This window comes from Camelus ferus, chromosome 20, assembly GCF_009834535.1.
Source record: "Camelus ferus isolate YT-003-E chromosome 20, BCGSAC_Cfer_1.0, whole genome shotgun sequence".
Lineage (NCBI taxonomy): Eukaryota > Metazoa > Chordata > Mammalia > Artiodactyla > Camelidae > Camelus > Camelus ferus.
The window spans coordinates 1,989,690-2,008,316 of record NC_045715.1 but is presented as its reverse complement, the minus strand read 5'-3'; the positions used below and the strand labels follow the sequence as shown (position 1 = coordinate 2,008,316).

The 18,627-nt window shown below is 57.1% G+C and overlaps 1 long non-coding RNA gene across 2 annotated transcripts in view; it reads right to left on the bottom strand.

Moving 5' to 3' along the window:
* Nucleotides 1-1,411: 1,411 nt before the first annotated feature.
* Nucleotides 1,412-18,627, bottom strand: part of LOC106728538 — a 124,348-nt gene continuing 107,132 nt past the window's right edge. Inside the window, exons 1-3 of one of the 2 annotated variants that reach the window (XR_004313325.1) lie at nucleotides 2,326-2,371; nucleotides 2,079-2,166; nucleotides 1,412-1,798 (exon numbers count right to left, since the gene is read on the bottom strand). This is a non-coding gene — a long non-coding RNA (uncharacterized LOC106728538). Of the gene's footprint in view, nucleotides 1,799-2,078; nucleotides 2,167-2,325; nucleotides 2,372-18,627 lie in introns of those variants that run through there. The other variant, XR_004313324.1, reaches the window with a different exon arrangement.

Genomic DNA, 18,627 nt, shown 5'->3' with positions numbered 1-18,627 from the left:
ACTTGCCCGAAGGCCCTCAGGGACATTCTCAGTCCGCCCGGGCGGCCCTCGGTTCATCCTCTTACACAGGAGCACCTGGCCACCCGAGCGACTGCGCCCGGCGGCGGGGAGTGGCGGGAGGGGAGGCTTCGCTCTCGGATCCAGAGGCAGAACCCGGCAACACTTGCCCCTCTGAGTCGGGAAACTAAAGGACCTGTTGTCACCACAACTGATCTCTAGTGAGCACTTAGCGCGCGCCCAGCATTAACCCTTTCCTTCCTCGCCACCATCCTGTGGACAGATAATATCTGGGGACAGAAAACTGGAGCCACAGGAGGTCAGGGGCTCACACAGCTTGGCCTCACCGAGCCCGACTCTGGACCCAGACGGCGTCTTTGTCTTCTTACCCACGTCTGCCCCCAGGTCTCCACCCAGACACACGTGCACCTACCAGAGCACCCCGTCCGCATTCTCTGTACAGCAGGAGCGGGATGGGTGTCTCTCTCACACACACACACACACACTCCCCCCAGGCTCCGATGCCTGGGAGGCTGAGGAGAGAGCGCTCTGTGACTTGGTGTGTGTCTGCCCACGTGCACACGGGGCTGCAGGAGCTCAGGGCACAGACACCCGGACCCACAGTGTTTTGAAGACGATCCCACCCTCTGAGGGTCCCAGGGCTGGTCCGTCAGCAGAGGCGGAGCCGGGCTGAGCCCGGGGGCTTGGAATGCTCGTTGCTCCTCTGGCCCGCCCGCCCCCTCCTTCCTACCAGCTCATCCTGTGGGTCTCACTCAGCTCAAAGGGTCTTCCTCTAGATAAGCTCCCAGACTCCCGGGGGCAGGTCAGCCCCACCAGGCAGCAGGCGACAGGGCGGCAGACTGTTACAACAAAGACAGAGGAGGAAGCGCCTCAGACAGTCGGGACAAGCAGGGCGGCTGGTCTCACGTGAGGCGGCCCGCAGAGGGGGCGGCCCGAGCCCACGTCTGCGTCCAGCACGCGGGTGGGAGGAGCACGATGGGGCACGTGGCGGAGCTGCCCGGTGCCGTCACACGTCTGCCTTGGACGCATCTGCAGTGACATCGAGACCCGAGTCTCTTGGTCCTTTGTCTCGACTTTTGGCCAGAAGAGTGAGCGCTGGAGGTTGTGTAACTCAGAGGTCAGCTGGGCTCGCCAGGGCCTCTGGACTCAAACAGCGTTGGCTGAGCCTCCTTCCCACATCCTGTGGGAAGTCCGGGGCCCGGCCCGAGATTCCTGTAAACTCCGTGGGGGTGGCATTCCCTGGGTCATCTCAGGTTCCAATTTCCTGTCCCGCTGGCCTCGAGATGTCATGCCCAGCTCACCTCCAGGGACCGCCCTCTGTCCACCCAAACCCGGCCAGCGCCCCCTCCCCTGACTCATCAGACTCCACTCTCAAGGGTCAGTGGGTGTTTAGGAGACCTTTACTCAGACTTAAAGAGCATGGGGATGGGGTGCACACAGCGCAGCACAGCGGACGGTTCCAGGCGAGAGGCCGGCCCCGCTGCCACACCTGTCCCCGGGGGCGTCGCAGCCGCCGACCTTCCCTGCTCCCCCCTAGCCTTCCTCGTCTGGCCTCGGCGCGTTCTCGCTGCTGCTGCTGCTGCTGGTGGTGGTGGTGGTCTCCCCCGACACCTTCCTGTTCTTTTCTGAGCCCTGTGAGGTTTCTCCCGGACCTTCCTGGCCCTGTCCTCATCTCCACAAACAAACTTGCCTGTTTAGATATATTCCTAAGGAGAAACTCTGCAGACAGTCCTCAGAGCGACAGCTTCCCCCAACATCCTCAGAAGGAGCGACCATGACCCTGGTATCAAGACGGAGGTGGAGGAGTTAGGCAGGCAGCGCTGGACGAAGGGTGAGACGGGGCGGGGATTCAGGCTGTCCCTGGCAAGTGGTGAGACCAGGCAGACAAGCCGCCCGTCCCGCTGGCCCATAAAGCATCACCAAGCACTTCAGGGCATGTGCGGGGCCTCGGGCACAACAGGACGGAAGCCCACCCTCACGTGACCCCTGCCCTGGATGGCAAGCGGGAGACAGTCTGCAGCTGTGAGACCCAAGAGACGCCCCGAGACCAGCACCCTCACCTGACCCTCCGGTCGGAAGGGCTGGGGAAACGTCGGGTCTTCAGAGCCGTGCTTTCTTCCCTCTGCACTGGCCTCTTCCATTGCCGACCTAGGAAACAGGAGAAAGGACAGAGATCTCAGGATCCAAGCCTAACACTCTCAGGCACGTCTGTTTCTACCCCTGCCCCCCGAGCAGTCGGTCCATGTCCCCCGTCTCTCAACACACTGGACAGCTTTGCTGAACCCACAACCCAAATCCCCCTCTAACTTCTGCATTTTGTTCGGGCGTCTGCTCCTCTCTCGGTGAGCTCAGCTCCTGCCCCTGGGAGACCCCTGTTCCTCTTCCTCAATCACGGTTGCCCCATTTTTCCAGAGAGGGAAGCTGACAGAGGGGGAAACCTTTGAGTTGTCCCCTTCTCCTCGGGCGGTACCCGCATCTGGACCGGTGCCCGGACTGGGCAGCCATCTGCCACCGGCCGCAGGGTGTCGGGACAGGCAGGAGGAAGGGCCGGGCCCCGAGTCCCTGCTGAGCTGGTCTTCTGAGATAATAAAGCACTGGGTTGTTCCAACCAGTGGGAGCGGGACCTTCCGTTATTTATGACTGGAAGCAACTTAGCTAACACACCCAGAGCACAAGAAGTGTCTCTGCAAAAGGCGTCCTCGTGCTCGATGTCCGTGCTCTCAGCAGAAGCGGTGGGGCACCTGGGGCCTGTCTGATAGCGGGCAGGGCACTCGGAGCATTTCCTGGGTGGGGCAGGGATGGCAGACGCCCTGCGACGCGCAGCGCTCCACAGAATCATCTCACGTTCCGAGAGGCTGTAGACCCTTCTGGCGTCCAGCCGCGATGCCCCCTCCCTCGGCACGCGTGGACACAGAGTGGTTCTGCACAGGCGTCATATACGACTGCCGTGTGGATCTGGGGACCCTTGGTTCCTTCTGTCGTTCGGGACTATAACCAGCCTCGCGCACTGCGCCGGTCACAAAGCCGTCTGCGGTGTTTGACACCCGTGTTGGTCTGCCTGCACACGGTGGCACCCTGCTGCCTGACACGCCCGTCAGACCCCTCACGTGCTTTCTGGTGCAGAGCTACCTGAACATTTAGCGACTGATCGTTATACTGATTTAAAAAATACACTTGTAGGTGGGCTATGCTATCTATGAATCCCTTCCACAGGGCCTGCAGAATAAAGTACTTTTAAAAAGAGATGATGGTGGTGATGGTTTCACAGGCAGCGAACACAAGACCGGTCACACTGTGCACCCACAACGTGGACCACCCTTGCTCTTCCATTACCCCCTCCCCGTGAAGCCGGAGAAGGGCAGGGCCCGGGGTCCCAAACTCCAAGAGCTCACGCGACCAGTTTACACCCGTAAGTTCTTAATTTGGGCTGGAATTTGCTTTTCTTCTTTTGTGGGCATGGTCTGTTTTCTACCAAAATCCTCAGCTTTACCTCTTGTCCCCCTGAGCACAGCAAGAGCAGTTCCACTACAATGTGTGTTTGCATTCTACCCTCCAGCTCCAACTGTCTAAGCCTCAGGCCCCTCGCTCTGGGTCTGGACCAGCGCACGTGACAGAAACGCTTCCTTCTTGGTCATTTGAGGATAGTCTCCTTCCCTCACCGTCACCCAGGCCCGTGGACTTCAGGGAGCCGTCTGCGAGAGGAACGAGTAGCCTCAAGCGTCTCGGGCACAGCGCGGCCTTGCCCACGGTGGCCCTGAGAGGCCGTGAACTGTACTGCCAAGAGCTGCAGGACACCGTGCTCACTGTGGGACCTGGTAACACGTCCTCGTTTGACAGATGAGGGAAAAAAATGACCCAGAATGAAAACAAAGCCACACACATCACCACAGAACCCCCAAACAGCGATGAGGCAAGGAAAACCCGCAGCGGCCACAGCGTCCGCGTGCCCAGAGAGGCCCGAGTGCCCAGCGAGATCCACTGTGCCCAGAGAGGCCCGGGCGCCCAGCAAGGTCCATGTGCCCAGCGAGGTCCGGGTGCCCAGCGAGGTCCACGTGCCCAGCGAGGCCCAGGTGCCCAGCGAGGTCCACGTGCCCAGTGAGGCCCGCGTGCCCAGCGAGACCTGGGTGCCCAGCGAGGTCCGGGTGCCCAGCGAGTCCCGGGTGCCCAGCGAGGCCCGGGTGCCCAGCGAGATCCACGCGCCCAGAGAGGCCCGTGTGCCCAGCGAGGCCCGGGTGCCCAGCGAGGTCCACGTGCCCAGTGAGGCCCGGGTGCCCAGCGAGGTCCACGTGCCCAGTGAGGCCCGGGTGCCCAGTGAGATCCACATGCCCAGCGAGGTCTGTGTGCCCGGCGAGGCCTGGGTGCCGGGCAGGACCAGGTGAGCGGGGTGCCCAGGGCTGCTTTGCCCCAACGGCTCAACACCATCCCAAGGGAGGGAGGCGGATCCTGAGGGAAACAGGGGCAAGACCGTATTTGGACAGTTTTCTGTGCTATGCATTTTCTTTCCCCAAACACAGAAGTTTGGAGTCGTTATTTTTGCATTGAAGCAGATCTTTTAATTATGAAATTTAACCTGTTTGGTGGCTAGATGTGGCCAGAGGAGGGCTTTTAAGTTTTTTTTTAATGTAGTGTGATTAGAAAAATCACAGGATTTATCCCAGATTCTATTCAGAGAAAAGAGAAGCCAACACAGCGAGCTTGCCTGGCAGTTGTGACAAAGAATAAAGTTATTACTAAGTTCCACTCCTTTAACTTGGTGCTTTCAAGATACTAGATACAGAAATGTTATGTGAACTACGCAGTGTTTTACGCTTTTTAATTGTGATTACGTTTGGAGAAATAAAGGTCTTTAGCTCATGGACTCCTAGATTTCATACATAAGTAAAAGTTGGAAACATTCTGAGAAATCGGTATTGGTTTGCCAAATCTTTATTTTGCCAAGTAAAAAATATTTTTAAAATCCCATTATTTAAAATCACAAACACTCTGTAAGAGGAAGAAAAGTGTTACCCTGTGAAATCATGAAAGTATACAACGATGCGTTATCAGAATAAAGCCCAGGACCAGAAATTTAACAAATTTAACTTTAGGGATAGTTACCTCATATTTGTTTTTGCCACAGGTAAGTGAAGATTTTGTTACAGACGTGGGTTTAGGAATTAAATGTTTTACTGAGACATCGCTCTGTGGCATTTCAGAAGCCAGAAATAAACGTGATTCAGTATTTCAGACCTACTTAAATTGACAGGATCAGCAGAGTGAGGCACAGATCCAGTCAAATCTCCTTCACTTTCTCACGTAATAAATCAAAACATGAAACCCTAACATTGCTCTCTTAGGAGCCCCCTTCCCAGAATTGTCCACGAGCCCCAGGGATTTGTGGTCCAAGGTGGAGACGGGACAGCGTCCTGGCCAAGGGCAGCTGGAGGGAACCGCGATCCCCGGGGCAGGGCCGTGCTGCAGGCGGGCCAGCACAACAGGCCCCCGGTCCTCAGGGAGGACAGGCCCCTTCCAAGCATTGCTTGCCACCGAAATACCCGAGTGTTGGAGCCCCAAAGGGCAGCCCTTGGAGACACTCTTTCTCGTCACACACAGAGGCAGCTTCCAGAACACTGGCCACCCCTGCCCGCTCGGGCCCAGCAGCTCCCAGGGCAGAACTGCCGCCCCCTTCCCTCTGCGGGGCCACCGCAGGAGGGGTGGGTGGATTTTCCCTCCAAACCCCTAAACACAGGCACAAGCTGCGGTCCCTCCCCGACATCCGCTTTCCAAGTTGAAGAACCTCCGGGGGCTCTGGTCCCCTCAGTGCCGTCACACAGAGGCCTCTGCTGAGGACGGTGGCATCTCTCCGGCCACAGAGGGAACTCAGAGGTGGCAGGGACGCTGTGGCGTTACATCTCCGATGCAGTGATGTGGTGAGCTGCAACGCGGGGGGGCAGGGGTGTGGGGATGGGCTAGCCAGGCAGGGCCTCACCTCTGCTCCTGATGAGCTGGAAGTGCCCCGGCCTCGGGGCTGCAAGGGCCAGGCCGATGCCTCTGCGGCTCTGCAACAGCCCAGGTTCCCTCTCACGGAAGGGCCACTCACGACAGGACGCCCCAGGAAGCCCCTGCACTCACCCTGGGGGCTGCTTCCAGCCATGCCATGGCTGGGTTCCCTCAGGTCACAGCACGTGGCCAGTGTAACCGGTGGGGGCGCTGGCTGCAGAGGGACGGACGGGGACACACAGTGAGGCTCGCCCCACACCCCTGAGCGCGGCCCGGCCTTGTCACGTCACAGACCCTGCGAGCCTGCTGCCTGAGCCCTGTGCGCAGGCAGGGAGGGGCTGGCGGGGGCACCTTCCCACAGGGCGGCCGCGGGTGGGGGGCCTGCGGGCCTCGGGCTGCTCTCTCGTCCCACCTTCAGCCGGGCAGCAGAGCAGCGTGCTTTACCTAGATACCGATCCTGGGAACCCCCGGCGGTCGTCAGCGTTCCTCCCGCTGGTCGCTGAGTCCACTGAGGCTCAGCAAGGCGGAGTGAGGCGCCCCAGGGCCACGGCCGGGCAGTGGGAGAGTGACGCCGCTCGGTCAGCGCGGTGAGCGAGTCTGAGCCCGAGAGAAACGGCTCCAAAGTGACGTGAAAGCAGGACACGAGAAAGGCACCCCCATCACTGCATTCCCACTGCCCCCAAACACGGCCAGAGAGGGACCCCACGTGGGCCCTGCGAGTCGTCACTCCTGTGCGACCTTCTGCAGAACTGATTTTTCCTTGTTAAGACAAGCTCTCCAGAACATCCTGTCCTGATCGGTCAGCGGCCACTTGCTAAGGTGCCCACAGGCGTCTTCCTCCTCGGAGACACCTGGCTGGGTGAAGTCTGACCACGCGTCCTTCACCAGCCGGGCGCCGGAGAAGGCCATCCTGCCCGTCCGCAGCGCTCTCAGCCCTGCCCCTGTCCTGCCCCCGCCGGCCCCGCCCCACAGGTCACTCGCTCCAGGCCCATTCCGACTCGCTCTTGGCCAAGGTCAAGCCGAGCCCCGGACGCGCCAGAGACTAGGGCGGTCACCGCGGCCAGTGTCCAGGGACTGCCGTCTTCATCAGATGCCTTGACACTTGTCCGAAGGCTCCCGCCCCTGGAGGGTGTTTACACGAACATACGTTCCAGTAGGGAAACGCCCAGTGAGTGCTGAGGAGACCAACCCGGGACACTCGGCGCACCTTTCCCAAAGGCTAGTGTCGGACACCGGCCACAAGCACAGAGATCCGTCGGTGGGCCTGGGGTGAAGACGCCTTCTGCTTCTCTGTGTGGCCAGCAGTGGGGGTCCTGCCTCCACGTGCCGGACCGTCCATCTGCTCCCTCTGTGGTGGCCCTCAGATGCCATGGCCGGCCACTCAGTCCATCCTGACTCGGGGAGGGCTCCGTGTTTAGGCTGCACGTCTCCTGCTCACGCGTCCTCCCTTCGACATCAGACAGTGTTTGCGATTTTGAGGAGCCTCAAGGTCTGAAATGACACAAACCTCGAGCTCTTGACCCCCTTGAGTGTGTGGACACTCCCGCCCTCACAGGCACTTCCTGTTACGGATGGGGTAGGAGCACCTCCCTGGAGTAGGGGGGCCAGCGTGCTCCCCCGACCCCGTCATCACCGCCAACTCAACCCTACCAGCCCCCTCATGGATTTTCTTCAAAGTGTGTCCAGATGGTTGTGAGCAAAACCTCTGCTTTAGCGTCTCCCTCACAGCTTGGGGAGGGAGAGGGAGACGGAGACGGAGACGGATGGGGGACACTGGCCCTCTGGCCTTGCCCCCGCCTCCGCCGGGCGTCCCACTGGCTGGCAGAGGGGTGATGGATGGCGACCCTGCCCGCGTGCGCAGGGGAGGCCGCCTTGGCCTGATCCCGTCCAGTTAGCAAAACAGGGGGGGCCGCCAAGACAAACAGCCGAGGTATGAAAGTGAGCGGCTCGCGGTCGCTGCCGCGTGAAACGGACCCCCGACACGAGACGTCAAGGACGCTGCTTGGAATAGCTCGGATGTTGAACATTCTTTCCCAGAGAAGGGATGGACAGCAGCCCTCTCCACGGCCCAGAGCCGTGGGGGAGACGCAGCCGGGCAGGCATGCACGTCCGGGGACTGGGGAGGGGACCGACTTCCGACGCAGCTGCATGGGGGTTGGGGGCAGCGCCCACTTCCCACCCATCCCCAGCCAACACTCCCCCCTCCCCAAAACAGCCCGGCTATTAATAGGCTGCGTCAAAAGAGCCCTTGTTGTTTATAATCGTTTTCATCTGGCTTAGGGAAAAGCAGCATGAAGTGTCGGGTGGGGCTCGGGCCAGCCGGCAGGTTTACGGAGCTCGGCCCGGAGTGTGGCAGCGGCTGACAGGCGGGCGGAGCGTGCTTTATGGTCTTTAATGCCTGTGCTGACATGGAGGATTGGGGCGAGATTTATTCTCAGCTCAGGCCATCGCGCGGCCCTGGAAACCCGTCATTACAAGCCAGATGACAACTGCAATGCCGTAATCACTTGAAGGAATATTTATTTGGTCCTTAAGTTTTTGGATGAATCTGGTTTTCAGAAAGTGAGGGCCCCCTAGGAAGTCAGACCATGCCATTATTACATCCAAACCATTATGCAGTTGCTAGCCAATTATGTAATCCTATATGGGAAACACAAGCGGAGAGCGGGGTAAGCCCCTAGACGCGAAGGCTTGCTGCGACAGGCCTCCCCTCAGCGCCATCTGCGGTTACAGCTCGCTCTCCATACTATTAATGGACCAAAAGAATCCAGGTCTCGTGAAGTCTGGTCAGTCTCACCAAGTCCCCGGGCCGCGGCGGCAGGGGGTTTGACAGAGCGACCACATGCATTAGTCTTTCCTACTGAATTCCAGGTAATAAACAAAGTAGCAGAAATAGAGCTGGACGTTTTTATTAAGCCCATTGTCAGCCTGGAGATTTCAATTAAGTTTCTATAAACACATCTTCTTTGTGCTCTAAAGTCATCCCAAATGTTGACATTTCTGCTCTGCAGCGAGTAATGGCTCAGCATTAACGACGTTTACTCATGACTTTTTTTTTTAATGGTTCTCCTGTCTCCAGATAAGTGAAGGATGTTGGACACAGATGACTGGTGTTTCTGCAAAATGCCATTTTGTAACTTTCTGCGAAATACAGCCTAGCGCTTCCTGCATCATCTTCCATTCATCCCGTCCCATTTAACTGTCTTGTTTTTCTTTCCTTTCCAGAACTCTTAGCAAGCATTTTTCTCTGATAATTTTTCCCCTCTGGAAAATCCATCATTTTCCGAGGAGACCAGAAACAAGAAGGCTGGTCTGAGGTGCAGCCCGCTCGCCCCAGAGTAGCCGGCCCACAGCTCGCACTGTCGCGCGGCCTGGCCTACACGTGGACAGGGCCTGCGCTGTGGAAATCCCGAGACTTTGCTTCTGTGGGCACGTTTCCAAGTGTCCCTCATGCTCCAGCAGCGTAATTCCTGGTGAACATAAGCCGTGACCCTCTGCCCGCCTCTCTGGCGTGAACACGTCTGTGAGAGGGGAGAAGCAAGCCAGTGACAAGCTGTCCAGCGTGCGTGGGGACCCTGAGCCTTGGGGTGACCGTGCTGTGACTGCGATGCCAGAGAACCGGCTTCAGGCAGGAGGCAGACGCTGGACCCCAACCTCCCGTCACTGACTGCGTCTGCCCTGGATTTGAGGAGTGGGCTTGTCACCCACCCCACAGTTCAGTCAGCAACTGCCACCTTGCAGGTTTTTGATTTTGTTACATTTGTGTATAACAGACTTCAAGACAAGAGGTTTTGAAAAAGAAAAAAAAGTCTTATTGCTGTGTTTTCTTCCAGGATGACCTGTACAAGGACTTCATTCCGTTTCTGAACCTGTTTTAAAAGCATCCTTTTCTGAGCAGTAATCAAAGTGCTTCTGAGACGGCGTATGACGCTAGTGAATTAGGCAAAATGAGCCCATTGCGTTCTCTGGAGCCGGCACACCGGACGATGAGCGGCACTGGCTCCCCACCCCGGGGGCCTCCACCGGGTTCTCAGTGCGGCCCCCAGACCCACTCTGCATCCTTCTCCTGGTGGCTCTGGGCGGGGGGCTGGCCGGTACTGACCTGCCGTGGAGGGTGCTTGTTCCCCCAGAGACTCCTGGGGTCACGGTCACTGGTGCTGTGGTCACAGCTCCCCAGGTGGCCCTCCCCACAGGACACCCTGGCCCCTCCCGCTGAATGCAGACGGCCATGCCTCAGGCTACTGCTTGTCTCTTCCTTGTTCCCTCGACTTTGTAAACAGCCCCCTTATTAAATCCTCCTTAAAAGATCGTAATTTGAAGACGCCATGTATTTCCTGTGGAGACCCTGACTTCTAAGGGGAAGCCCTGGTCAAGCGAGAACGAAGCCACCACCACATGTGGGGTTGTCCGGAGCCGTCTGTGGTACAGAAAGGACAGACCAGAGCAGTGCCCCTCCAGGCAGCCCGTCGGGGTCTCCACACCCGCGGGGTCTTCCCGGGAAGCTGTCGGAGCGTCACTGTTCTTACTGGTCCGTTCTCTCCAGCTGGTCACTGCAAGCCCCTCAGCTGGAGGGCTAGGGCGAGGGTCCCGGGTGAGCGCTGTGTGTGGAACATGACCAGGGACACATCATCACCACAGCCCCCAGATCAAGGCGCAGACCTCCCCACCCCTGTCACCCCACCTCCGGGGCAGCCCGGACGCTCACTGTCAGCTGCACAGCTCTGTTCTGCCTGCTCGAGAGCTGCCGTAGAAGGATCACACAGCAGGAGCCCTTCCGTGCCCGGCTTTGCTTCTGCTCTGCGTCGCGTTGTGAGACTCACGCACGCTGTTGCTTGTGTTCACCTCCGCTGTGGACCGGCCTCCACTCCGCGAACACGCCACAGGGTGTTTATCCATCCTCTCCTAGAAGGGCTCTTGCGCTGCTTCCAGGGCGGGTGTGGAACAGGCTGCTGTGAACACGTCACCGCGTCCTCTGCCGAACACACCGTGTGTTCGTGTCCGGAGTCGGGGGCTTCTGACCCACGTTCCCCGCTGATCAGTGCTGTTCAGGGCAGACAGGAAAAGAGGTTTGGGGCGAGGGCGGGGTCAGCACACACAAGACTGTGCCACGTGGCTCTGAGACCCGCCAGGGGTGCCGGGCCGGAGGTCGCCCACACCTTACCGCTGCCCTGTGCTGCCCGGGCATGGCCTGAGTGCTGGCGGGGCGGGGGTGCCTGTATCAAGTGGACCAGGAGAACATGTCTCTTACTCTGCCCCACCCGACACAGGAAGACACAGGCCCAGGCGTTTCGTTGCGATGGGCCAAGAGGACAGCCCTGCGAGGCCTCTGCCCGGCGAGGGGTCCTAAGTGGGAAGTGACTGCCGTGGCCCCGCGGCTACCGGCGTAGGATGCTTAAATGCTGCTGCGAATCCTCCTGACTGGCGTTTCGCCTCCGACTTCTCACTTAATCGGGGCTGTGACCAACGTAGTCACGGTTCTAACTCCCTGCATTCGTTTCCCAGGCCTGCCGTTACGAACGTCCTCAGAGTGAGCGGCTTGAAAGACCATGAATTTGTTCTCTCTCCATTCTGGAGGCTGGGAGTCTGGAGTCCAGGTGTCTGAGGGTTGGTTTCTCCTGAAGGCTCCAAGGGAGAGTCTGCCTCTGCTGGGGGTTGCGGGCGACCCTCGGCCGTCCTGGGCTCGTAGCCGTGCACCTGGACGTCTGTGTCCATCTCCAGCGGCGTGTCTGTGTCGTTTCCCCTCTTTAGTCACCAGCCGTGCTGGACGTAGGGCCCGCCCTCCCCAGTTTCACCCTTCTCACTGGGCCACACCTGCAAAGACCCTCTGTCCCAACCTGGGGCACATTTTCCAGCCCAGGGCCCGTGTGATTCCCCCACAACCTGAAGCTGGCCCACACATTTTCCTCCCACGTGTCCAGGAGCACAGTTCTTGCCACCGTGGAAGGAGTGCGGCGAGCCTGTAACAAGCCTCGACAGAAGTGTGAGACCCTCAGGACTCACGGAGCTCTCTTGCCGTAACTCAGGAGACAAGGGAGCCTGGAAGACGGCTTCTGGAGGTGCTGGCCGCGCTTCCGCAGCACAAGGAACTCACTGACAAACCTGGGTGGGGCGTCCAGACGAGGCGGGAAGGGACCTGCTCCTCACCGGGAAGAAATGGGGTCACCCGTGCTTCCAGGGCTCACCAGCGCCCCCAGTGGCCCAGATGCTGACAGCTCTGGGGGTCCCGCGCACCTCCGGGCTCGCATCCGTGACGCACGGTTCTCGCTGTTGTGCGTTTCCTCTGTAAATCACTCTTGTCGGATCGCGCCCAGCACGGCCTCACGTGATGCAGTCGCAGGACGGCCCGTGGGTGGGAGTGGGGGAAGGCCGTCCGACTCTGTGGAGCAGCGTCCCCCCACCCATGGTGCAGAGCAGGCCTGAGCAGGCCGAGGTGCAGCTGGGAGGCCTCTGGGCAGCGGGGAGGGGTCCAGCTAACAACAGGACCCACCACACCACCGCTCCTGGCCTCTCCCCGTCAGCGTGACCTCGCGGCCTGGAACTGGCAAGCCTGGTGACATTAGGGTGACTCTCTTGGTCAGCCATGGCAAAGGGACTTTCGATTACATGTGACTTGAATAATAACCAAAATAGAGAAATCTGGGGAGTCTCAATCTATGACGTGTATTTTTATTCCATAAGAAGTCACCTCAGACCATTCGGCCCCAAAGAAATGCGTCATCGCGTGTGCTCAGAAGTGCCCGACTCGGGCTGTGACTGTGAACGGCCTGTTTGTCACACTTAGTGTGAGACAAGGGAGCTGAGGAAATGAAGGCAGTTCGCTCTGCGGCGTAACACCCACAGCTGAGGGCAAAATTCACAGCCAAGCTCAGCTCAGGGCAGGGCTTGTTTTCATAATAATGGTTCTTTTAAAAGCAGAAACTGAAAAACGGAGGTGAGGTTGGGTCGGATGCTTGAGTAGAATGTGGCCATTCCCTGAAAATTCTTGAGAGGCCGAGGTTTCTGTGAGAGTCGCACATTTAACAACTGAATTATTTTCTATTCTATAAACAGTATTTGCTCAGGTGCTGCCCCGACCGTAAGGAAGACTGATCGGCCTGCGGACTCCATTCTGACTTTTCCACACGTGGATGTCTTCACCCTAGATTCCTCCGTGGGCGCTGAAGTCCAGAAAGGGGTCGCAGAAACGTCACGGAAGTAGACGTGAGGAAGAAGCTACTGTGCAGAAACCCCTCCGTGTGCCATCTGTTTTGGGGGGAGCTGCGTCTGCCCCGCAGTGAGCTCCTGAAACCAGCACACAGCAGGGACACAGGGGACCACCAGGAACGACCCCGGGAGCCCCGCATCGGGCACCGCTCCAGACAGCTCCTGCGTCAGTGGAAGCATGGGCTGCTCCGTTGCTTGGACACCACGAACTGTTCACGCAAGTTTCGAGGCCACTTCTCCTCAAGCTCAGCTCATGGGATGTTTACACCGGAGACACGGGGGGCTCCCAGCCATGGGGGCGCGGGGCATCCAGAACCAGCCACCGTGGTGCATGCTGGGCTGTAATATGCTCACCGGTGGGAGTGACCGACCAGGCTTTAGCGTTTGTCTATTGTTGCTGGACTCACAGAGTCAAGTTCATGGACGTGAAGTGTACGTTTGCTACAACTCTGTTTTAGGCCGATACTCACTTCTGCGTGGTGACGCGGGAAGCTGTGCGCTGCCTGCACGCACGCGCGCTGGGTCTGTGGGTTTTGCAGAAATGAATGAACAGACCCATCTGTGGTTATGGGTTTAACAAGCTTCTTGGTGGCAGAAGCACATCTAGAATGACAGCTATTGAACTTAAATAAATCATGAGCTTGGGGAAGCTCTAAACCTGCAGACTGTGAACTATGAACTTTTAAAGACGTGTTTTTTGAAAGGTTATGTTACTGCAAGCTGGAGGCAAGCAAGAGCTAAAGAGATGTCATCGGCCCAAAGTAACGGGACTGACCAGGTGCTGGAGACAGAGGGGTCACGGGAAGGTGGACAGACAACAGACAGACGTAAGTATTGGCTTCTGTTACTGGGTGGTGGGATATAAAATACACTGAAAGGTAATTTATTTTTAACAGAGATTATTTTCATATGCCAAGTAAATAATAATAAGTTATGATCAACAGAGGAAGCCCAGCAAAGGTTTCTAGCAAATGTAAATTAAAATTAAAAGAATAAAAGGCATAGAGATAACTGCAGTCATTTATTTTAAAATATTGCCACCTTACAGCAAAATATTATGAATCATGTATGATTTTAAACAAATTCCTCAAGGAAGCAGGTGGCGGCCTCGTGGTCCTTACAGAATTCCCAGCCCCCAGGTGGCCGCAGGAGGACCCCGTGCTTGTGTGAGGTTTTAACCCTTTCTGAGGATGCTCATTTCCTTCCTGCCGCCAAGCCCGCGCCCACCCTTCTCCCCTGGAGAAGATGGCCCGTCGTCAGAGCCGGTCAGGGGAACGCGTGAGGCCCGTCACGTGGGGACAGGAAACCAAATGATCAAAAACACCTCCTTGAGTCTGTAACACTGCAGTTTTGTTCAGGAGACAGAGAGCAAAGTGAGCTTCGCGTCACAGGGAGGCGCGGCCGCAGGGCCCGCCCCGCCCCACGCCGCGCCACCAGGACCGGAGCCGGGCCGGGCGCAAGGACGGGCAGCACTCCCCAGGGACAGGGCGTCCGCGAGCACAGCTGGTTTGCCACAGAGAGGGCGACACAAGGACCCAGCTTGTCAGACACCCACGCAGCTCGCCGTGGTCCGTCATGGAGACCAGGACCCGGCCCCACCACACGTGCGCACACACACATGCACACACTCCCTCTCACTCGCACTGGCTCCGGCTTCCCCTCAGCCGCACACGCAGCCCCGCGGCCCGGCCGTGCTCCTGCCAGTGCTCGGCGGGGGCGTGGCTGGGGCGGCACAGGGGAGGCGGACACGGTCCTCATCGAACACGGGCCAAATCCCTGGCCCACGCACGGCAAACGCGGTGACAGCGAGGCCACCGCCAGCCTCGCCCACGCGCCCTCCTCCCGCCGCCGCTCCGGGACTCCCCCGGGATGCGCACGGCTGGACAGAGCGGGCCGCGTGGACACAGGCCTGCAAGAGTCTGGGTGGAGACCATGGCCTTGTTTCCCTTCTAAACCAAAGGAGTCTGAATCCAGGTCTCCAGAGGGGACAGCCTGCCAGCACCCCCCCCTGCAGTAAACGTGCCACGTCCGCTGCAGGCATGCGTTCCGGGAACAGGAGGAAGCGCAGCCCAACCCACCAGGCGCTGGAGCCCGGAGCCGGCCCTGGAGGGACTCTCGCGGACTCTTGTGGACTCGTTTATTTGCAGCCCTGGGTTCCTTTCTTCTGCCCAAACCAGAGCAAGGGTCAAGGACACCCAGTGTACATTCCTGCCATATTTCTCATCCATTCAGAGCTCGGAAGCACCAGCAGTCTTGCGGGAAAGCCACTTCTCCGGAGATTTCTGACCCGGTTTCTCAGCCACCATGGTCTGGGGTTTCTGCCTGGATTTTAGATAAGGTCCTAGTTCTGGTTACTTAGCTGCTCGGATTTCAAATTTCTCTCAGGTTCACATCAATCGTTTCAAGAGACAAGCAAAACATTTCACAGAACAAAATTTGTTGGTTTTTTAGCATATCTTTGGTCTGAATTTATAAGACTTCCACGTCTTTGAGGAAAAACACAAATCTACTGACAAAGGCCTCTCCTCTCTCTCGTAATCTGAAGCCTGCACTCACCACCACCGCAGACTCCAACACAGAACTGCTAAACGAAATGTGCTTTGGACAAAATGTATGGGAAACCACAGAAATGAAGACAATTAGGGTAAATAGGATCCAGCGATCAAACATAGCTAATTTGTATCCATAATGTTTGGGAGTTACACAGTCTGCTTCAATCTGAAAGATGCCTTCCAGACCACACTGTTTTCTCTCCCAAGGGGACCGCCTTTTGCTTTTAATTATTGAACCTTAAGAATTCTTGCTATAATTTGGGGTTAGCTGATAACTTCTCAAGAAGAAGAAAAAATCCAGCCCCTAAACCCTTCCATGTCCCAATAACAGGCTTCTGTGGCCCAGGCCCCATCAATTAACTGCAGTTTTCAGAGGCGGCGGCAGAGGCGGGAGGAGGAGTGAGGAAACCCAGCTCACGGCGAGCGTGGTCCCAAACAGCAGACGATGAGTGGACACCCCTTGGCAAAGAGCCTTGGCTAAATAGGATGTATAAGAAATGGCTCAGAAATGGAGTATGCAGTGAGAAAACAGAGAGCTCTAAATGACAGAGTTCGTCCTCCTACTTGAAGAGATTCTGAGCTTTCCTGTGGCAAACAGGAGTCTGATCCCATCACCCACCCTTGAGGAGCTGAGTTCTGAGGCTGCACCCTCCTAGCACTGCTGATCCTGGTGTGGGAGGGGGCCGGGCCCTTGGCCCCACCCGGGGGACAGTGGTGCACAGGGGCCTATGACAGGCTGCCATTCATCCTACAGCCCGGGCCTGAGCGCTGGTGGCAGCTGGCCTCACTGTCCCTGGACGTAAGGAGGGGTTACAGCCTAACTGAGTGCAGGTCGTTTCACACACACACACACCCTCTGGGAGCCAGTGACTGGCTGAACCAGCCATGCCTTTTACTGCCTGTATCTGATACTCGGACATCCCAGGGCCTCATCAATCTGGAGACCAGGTTGGGCCAGTGCCTAGAGACAGGAAAGGACTTGCCCACAAGTGGACCAACCCAGCCAGACCCCACACCCCCAGCCCTGTCCTGATGAGGGCCGCACACTCTGGGCACTGTCCACCCGCCCCAGTCACCATAGGGCCGGGGACCAGCCCCACTGCAGTGTCTCAGCCTGGCCAGCCTGAGCCTGTGTGTCCTGCCTCATCTGTTCCTCCCCCAGAACAACAGCAAGGGCTCTTGGCCATGTCCCCCTCTGCCTCCGGGCCACCCTGGCGCCTCCCCAGGCGGTCCTGCGTGCCCTGGTGAGGCCCCTCCTCCTGGGAACTGAGAGGAGCAGACTGTTTTCTAAGTGGCAGCTGTGTCTTGACCTGTTGGCCTCACCATACTTGAATAATAATAAAACCTCTATTTTAAAACAGGCATTTCCATCCAGAGACACCAACGACCTAGGAATTCTTTCTTAAGAAGAGCAGGTTCATTTTTTAGAAAACCAACCATGGGGAAAGAAGTTACAAGAACAATTGCATTCCAAATTTTTAAAACTAAAATTTTTTCTATCAGATTGGAAATCCAAAACATACGTCTATGCAGGAGGGTGTTGCAGGAGAATGGGCACTCTCAGAGACAGCTGTGGGACTGGCGGTGAGGACTTTCCCGTGAGGCTATTTGGCAAAAGTATTTGAGGACTTGGAAATGTGCATACCCTTTGACCCAAAGTACAGATTCTACTCTGAAGTCTATATCCTAGGGAAAAAGAACAGTAAGATTTAGTAAAATGATTTTCCCAGGAGAACGGTTTGTCTGCAAAGAGCTGGGGGCAGATGGTTCACAACAACTAAATACCAAGTAACTGACGGCTGGCTGCCCAAGAACCGCGCACACAGGACAAGGGGTGCTGTTCTGCTGTTTAAAACGAGGGTGTGTGTTTTTACGTATTTACATAGAAAAACGTTCACTTGATTTTAAACTAAGAAAAAGATTAATTACAGAGTAGCAGGTATAAACTGATGACAATGTAGTAACCATATTTAAATACAGAGTATCTCCATTAAAGATATCAAGACTCTGTTACTGTATGTTCTGACAAGTAGGAAACCGGTGTTAACCGGTATCTGCTCTGAATGTCTTGACATCCCAAACCCCCACCTCCAGCACCCCTGCGGCGCAGAGAGAAACGTCGGCGCCGGGGTGTCTGCGGAAAGGTTTTGGAGCCCTGGGGCAGGTATCCAGGGACAGGAGGGTGTGTGCGAGGTGTGCGAGGTGTGAGCACTGGTCGTCTCCGGGTGATGAGATCATGGTGCCTTTAAACTCTCTTCGTTTTGCTTATTTGTATGTGCACGGTATCTACAATGAACATGTCTCTTTAGTATTAAGAAAGACACACTTTTAAATCAGGCTTTCCTGAGGTACAGGTGGAAGGGCCAGCTCAAGGCCGCGTGGACACACCTCGCCCAGCAGAACACACTGTCCCATTTCTAGGGGTACCAGGAGCCCTCCGGGTCACTGGGTACAACTCAGACCACAAGGGCTGACGGCGTGATGTGCTGAGTGACTGGATTTTCCAGCCCAAAGAACAGGGCCAATGAGCCTGCCTTTTGGAAGTAAGACTGTCCCAGAGGAGGGCGACCGTGTAGTTGCTGAATGAGTCTAGTCTGAAAACAGTGAAGACCCACAAGCCCCAGACAGCTGTGGGTCAGTCTCCACTGACTAGCTGCAAAAGTTAACTACCCTAAACCTCAGTTTCCACACCTGCAAAATGGGGATAACACCTAATGCTTTATAGAGATGCTGTGAAAACCACACCCATGAGGCGGCCAGGTCAGCACACTGTCCCTGTTTCTGTAAGCCATTCCACACCTCCCTGACCAAACCATGAGCCCCCGATGGAGCGGTCCAACCCCTGCCAGACACTTGCGTCTTCACCGTGTAATTT